The 6,007-nt window shown below is 42.2% G+C and overlaps 1 protein-coding gene across 1 annotated transcript in view; it reads left to right on the plus strand.

Annotated features, from left to right (window-relative positions):
• The first annotated feature begins 9 nt into the window (after nucleotides 1-9).
• Nucleotides 10-6,007, plus strand: part of LOC108748928 (protein FAM214A) — a 16,924-nt gene continuing 10,926 nt past the window's right edge. Inside the window, exon 1 of the mRNA XM_018487357.1 lies at nucleotides 10-968. The gene's annotated coding sequence lies outside the window, so the exon portion shown is untranslated. The remainder of the gene's footprint in view (nucleotides 969-6,007) is intronic.

Consider the following 6,007-nt stretch of genomic DNA (forward strand, 5'->3'; position numbering starts at 1 on the left):
GTACGCACGTTACATTACAATTAAGTCTGTTATCTGAATAATGATGTAACGAGAAATTTAATAATACAACATCGAAACTAGTGGGCACCGCAATCGATTGTCCAGGTCAGTTCCGACTCCGAGCTCCCCCTTCCTTTCGTCTGTCCCTTTCGGATGTCGCCCAGCTGGCTCGCGCTTACTCCTTCCCATAATCTTTTCATTCGAAACAGCTCCGGTTTCCGAAGTCGTATCAGCTGATGGTACTTGATATTATTCCCTATGCGCTGTAATTCTAACGGAGAATATTCGTCGGAGCAATCACGTCTGGATTTGTTCCAGTCACGTTTTCGTCGTGCGCGTCTCGGGCGACTTGTCCATGTCGAACCATGTCCAAATCCTGTCCGCGAAGAGAGCAGTGCGAGCGACACGCGGATTCCAGAGCGCGATTCCAGCCGGCGCTGTGAAGCGCCGCCGATAGCTGATAGGTTGGCAACTATCGGATCAGTCGCGCATCCGCAACGGCAACCGATGCCGTTGACGCCGCTGACGGCAGGGTCTCTGCGCGTCTAGTCCCGCAGCTCGCAGTCGAGACTCGCGGGGTGAAGCCAAGCCAGTTGGCAACAGACCATCGAGCGGGTCGCTTGCGCCAGTCGACGGCTGACGGCCGCGTTCTCTCTGTTCTTCCCCTTCCTCGTCTCCGACTCGCGACTCGGCCGCTCCGTGTGTGTTTCCGAGCCGAGCGTTTTCTCGTTTGGCGTTTCGCGTCTCGCAGCGGTTGTCGCGACAGTCGAGTTGAGTAGCGCGCCGCGCCCCCCCCCCGCCCCGCGTGGAGGAGAAAGAGATCGGCTGTCATTGTTGTCATCATCCACGCGACGCTGCGCCGACGATCGGCTGCCATGGGGCCCGTCGACGGAATCATTTGACCCACGGGAACGACTCCAGGCTCGTCGGTGGGATCGTGAGCAGACTCGCGTGAGCGCTACGAATCGGTAAACGAGTTTGAACAAATTTTTCCATTGTCATTGTCATCGTCTTTGTTGTCCTCGTTACCGTTATCATTGTCGTCGTCGCCGTGCTTGTCATCGCGCGATTCTCCCATCTGTTCTCTCTCTCTCTCTCTCTCTCTCTCTCTCTCTCTCTCTCTCTCTCTCTCTCGTACGTGACAGCGCGCTCGTTGTTTCACCCATTCGTCCCCATTCCCGTTCCACGACACGAGAGCGAGGGCGCTCTCCTAAGAGAAAGCGTTTCCTCGACGGAAATCGTCGTCGATTACCCTCGGACTCGATCGCGTTTAACGCAGCTGCGTCGCTCCGAGAAGCCGTATTCGTGACGTGAGATTGACGCGAAGAACTTTGACGTGCGAGTGCCTCGATCAAGGCTGAGACGTTCCACTGCAGGCACACTAGTCGACGTATCGTTCGCGGAATTTATGCCAATCAACACGCTCCTTCTCCCTCGCGTCACTTTCCGTGCCGATGGATTTCGTCATTTCGAATCAGGGAGATTTGTCCGAACGATACTCTCTCTTAAACTCTTGCAAATTCAAAGCGTACACGTGTCTTTTTTTTTTCTTCATTCGCTCCGAGAGAGAGAGAGAGAGAGAGAGAATCTATACAAAATTCTTTCTCTTCGAATTTCGTCCTCTCGATGATCTTTTCTAAAGACTTTATTACCTTGATAATAATTGATGCGAAGAAAAAAATAATTACGTATTTCTCGAAATGTCTAACAAGTACAGACGTAGCGTTGAGTTCCTTGAACATTTCCAGACATGCCACAGCGTCGTGTTCCAGCTGTTCGTGACAGTTAGGTGGGGATACCTTTGTCCGCTCGTCGTTCTAGCTTGACGGCTGATTGTTATTTGTCCCCTCGGCAGTGCCCTCCTTCAGCTTTGGTTTCTCTACTGGATTTCATATGACGAATAGAGAAATGAACGAGAGAGAGAGAGAGAGAGAGAGAGAGAGAGAGAGAGAGCGAATTTTAACCCTTCCACCCTTATAATAGTACTTTTCTAGCGTGAGAAGAATATGAAACGACTTGCGTCAACGGCTCCAATACTTACACTTCGATTCTTTTTTGTGTTACATTCAGAATCGAATTTAATAGAGGCTTTTAAACAACTAGAACATTTGTATACCGATCAAACAAAGCTTTGTTCGGTTACTTCCCTTTTGTCCTTAATGAAATTTTCCAAACGGCCCTTGTATGCCTCTCGCTGATGTAAAAGGAATAGTTGGTATCTAGAATAAATTTTCCAAGAGTTTCAAGTTGATTTTGTTTGCTGACACCTGAAAATTAATTAATGTAAACCTGTTCCTGTTTCCTTCTCGGGTGTTTCAACTTTACGTGATATCGCATTTACGTTAGATTGAAGGAATTATTTGATAAACAAAATTTAACTAAACAAGTACGAGTATTTGATTAAATAAGTGTTCAGAGAAATAAATTTATTCTGAATACAATTTGATTAAATAATTCATAATATCGGCGGTTTATTTTGGCCGACTTGAAATCGAGTTACTTTTTGGGACGTGATAAAGAATTGCGCTTTGATAAAATTAACGTATATTCGAAATGATATTTTACGAAACATATGAAATATTAAAGGATCTAATTTAAACCAATTCCTCTCAAGTTAAATGATATGTTATTTTTATTTCCAAAGTGTGTTAATGTATTATAGAATGTATTATTCTAATATTAGATGTGTAGTTAAAAAGAAAAACAACCATGTCTAATCAATCCATTTCTTTGTTCAAATTGATGTTTTCAAAATAAATAGTATTTATCTCAATGTATGTGCTTAGTAAATAACTAAATCTGAGTCAAATTAATAGGTTTCTTCAGTTAAATTGTTTAAATTTATTGTTTACCACCTCCACTATTTAATTCCATTTTTCAGTTAATAATTAACAATATATTGAGTACCGAAGCATTGTGACAACTTATAGGAATAATAACTCCAATTAGATACAGTTTGACATCATACATTTAACAGTATGTACATTGTAACCGACTGTAGGATAACGGAAAAAGTCTGCTTTATTTATTCGTGTTATAAATCAACGAAACGATACCTTCTAAATATTTATTATGTAAGAGAGCAAAATATTGCGAATTTAAGCTAGAATTTTTAAACGTACACATCAATTGATCTCTTTGTTTTCGACATGCCATAGCCAAATGGGAAAAGTTCAAATTGCAATCGTTCACTGAGCTGTTTGATAAATAAATTGCAATTCGGGAGCTCGCTGCGAGGTCCAGCCGAGTGCGTTTATACCTCTTGAGCTTTTATGGCTACGCAGTCGGGGAGAAATGTGCATCTTTTTCTCTCCCCCGGAGCGAACCGTGTCAAAACAACGGGGGCGTCGTCTCAGCCGTTCGTTGAACCCAGCTGTTTTGGATGTCTACCCAAAAAAAAAAAGTTCAAGGTGACGCCCGCGGTGCACGGTCGCGGTTCGGCTTCTCCCGATCGTTCTTCACCCAAGGTGGAGTGTCGGCCTCACGAAAGGGAGAAGAGGATTCGGCAGGATCGATTGCAAGATGAGATCCATTATAGTCTCGCCGCTTTTAAGTCTGGATTGTCTGGAGCTTTAAAAAATGAATTTGCGTAAATATCGAATTATTATCTCGCTTCGTACGTTCGAGAGATATCAGATGACTTATGTAAATATTCGAAAATTCACACACGTCTCTGCGTAGAGCCGACAGTGCAAAGTTATGCGTGAATAATGTATCACCAGCAATTTTATAGCTTTATAATTGTATAGCTGTACATCGAGAAAAAAGTATACTAAATCAAGGTCGTCACAAAACTGAGAATCACAGAAATTAGGGAAAAGGGATTCTTTTCACAATTTTCTGGTAATTTTTGGCTTTATTCTTTAATTCTTTAATTCTTGGCTTTAGAGAAGTTTAATACGCGTACGTTATTACACCTACGCAATGTTGGATTACTAACTTAATAATTAAATGCAAGCAGTATTAGCAACATTAATAGTAATTAACATTGCTATGTTAAATTGCTCATTTAATAAAGTATTAGACAGTTTCTGAATTTTCCAGTTCAGGATAAAAATATAAAAAATTTTTTTCTATTATTGAAAGCATCAGGAAAATTCACGAAAATTTCATCTAGAAATCGTGGGAAAAGTTGTAGAATTTTAGGATGAGGAATTTGTGACAACCCTGTAATTTTAATAAATATTTAAATAATGTCAACGTTTACTTACAGTATCTAAATATTTACTTAATAGGAAGAAATAATAGTTAAATCAAATTATTGGTTCTTGTACAAATAGATAGATATATTTTTGTATTTAGTAAATATTTATTTAGTTGACATTATTCAAATAAATTAACTCAGTATATTTTTTTCCAGTGTATAAATATATGGATGTGAATACATCTAACTTCGACTGGCGTTGCTGATTTCGTTTGTAAATTCTAATCGATGATCGACGCGTCTTTTTGCTCAATTAACGTTACTCTACTTTGATGTATTTCGCTGAATGTACAAACGCGACAGAATTCTTACTGTAGATAAGGCGTACCACTTTCTGCTTAGGAGGGCCTTTCTGAAGCGTCGATAAAAGTAATGGTTGGTTCTCAGGGCGTTGAAGAAAAAAAAAAAGCGTCACGCGAGGTCTCGCGCGTGTCCACGTGAGTTAAAATTGCGAATCGGCCTTGGTAGCGAGTGCCTATAAATACGAGGTTCGCTTATAGGCGACCCGCGGCCCGAAGGTGCCGTCGTCGTCGTCGTCGTCGTCGTCGTCGTCGTCGTCGTCGTCGTCGTCGTCGTCGTCGTCGTCGTCGTCGTCGTCGTCGTCGCTCCGCAAGGCTGCACGCGTTAGGAAACGCGCTCGGTCTCTCTCTCTCTCTCTCTCTCTCTCTCTCTCTCTCTTGTCCTCTGTCTTTTACATATTACGTAAGGCCCCGCGATATCAGGAGACGCGCGGTAGCGAACAGAAATATACACGTATTAGATATTCCAAAAGCAACTCCCTCAAAAACACTGGCCTCCTTTCGCGGTGTTATTGCTTTCACTACGGACCACTTGGCAACTCGAAATGTTCATGAAAACACACATATCGGAGCATTTGTAATTGTCGAACAATTGTGCCGAGTGCGCAAACGCGGAAGGAAGTCTTTGCCTGGCAAAGCGAAATTCTAGAAAGAACGAAGGAGAACGTTGGTAGATTTGAAATATAACTGGGATTTAACTAGTATGTGTAAAGAGAGAAAGAGATACTGTGCAATGTGAAATATTGAAGAGATACGAGATTGCTCGCCTCTGGCGTTGTTGCTAAGGAGCAATCGGATCGACGCTGTCGAGAGAACACTCGATCAATTCTAGGACTTTGCAGATTAGATAATTCAACTATAGACCATTACCGTTCTCCTTTGTAATTCTGCAGTAGGTTTCATGACTCCGATAAGTGGTAAGAGATCGCCGGAGAGCTTTTTTGCAAAAGGTTTGATTTAAGGCGACGCGAATATTTCTGTCGTCGACCGAATATATAATATAATCGTCGCATCATCGAGAAATGCAATACAATTACTTTCGTAGTCGTGCTGCGCACTCTGCGCACTCTGCGCACGTAGGCATGTGTTACCACGCGCAATCATGAAATTACAGTAGTGTTGGTTGCATAATATACAGGTAACCTAGATCTGCACCCACTGCTTCCCCAGTTGACCTCGTTACCCTCCCCGGTCTCGGTTTGCCCTGCCTTCACAGGCAGAAACCTTTATTCGATGCCGAAGATGTTCTCCTGACATCTCGACGAACCGTCCGCGAGCTTAATCAGGAAAGATAGTAGGATCTGAAACACAAAGAAGGAACGTTTAATCTTTTTAGTATACGTGACGTAAAGCTTAAGATAGGAGTAAATGCAGAATAAAATCGTATGTATCTTCTTGTACTCGTTAAGGTAAAATTTTATGTTCAATACAGCTGATTTTTGTATGAAAAGCAATGTTTCACGGAAGGTGAATTGTCTTATATATATATATATATATATATATA

The sequence above is a fragment of the Trachymyrmex septentrionalis genome, unplaced genomic scaffold (genome assembly GCF_001594115.1).
Source record: "Trachymyrmex septentrionalis isolate Tsep2-gDNA-1 unplaced genomic scaffold, Tsep1.0 scaffold25, whole genome shotgun sequence".
Classification (NCBI taxonomy): Eukaryota; Metazoa; Arthropoda; class Insecta; order Hymenoptera; family Formicidae; genus Trachymyrmex; species Trachymyrmex septentrionalis.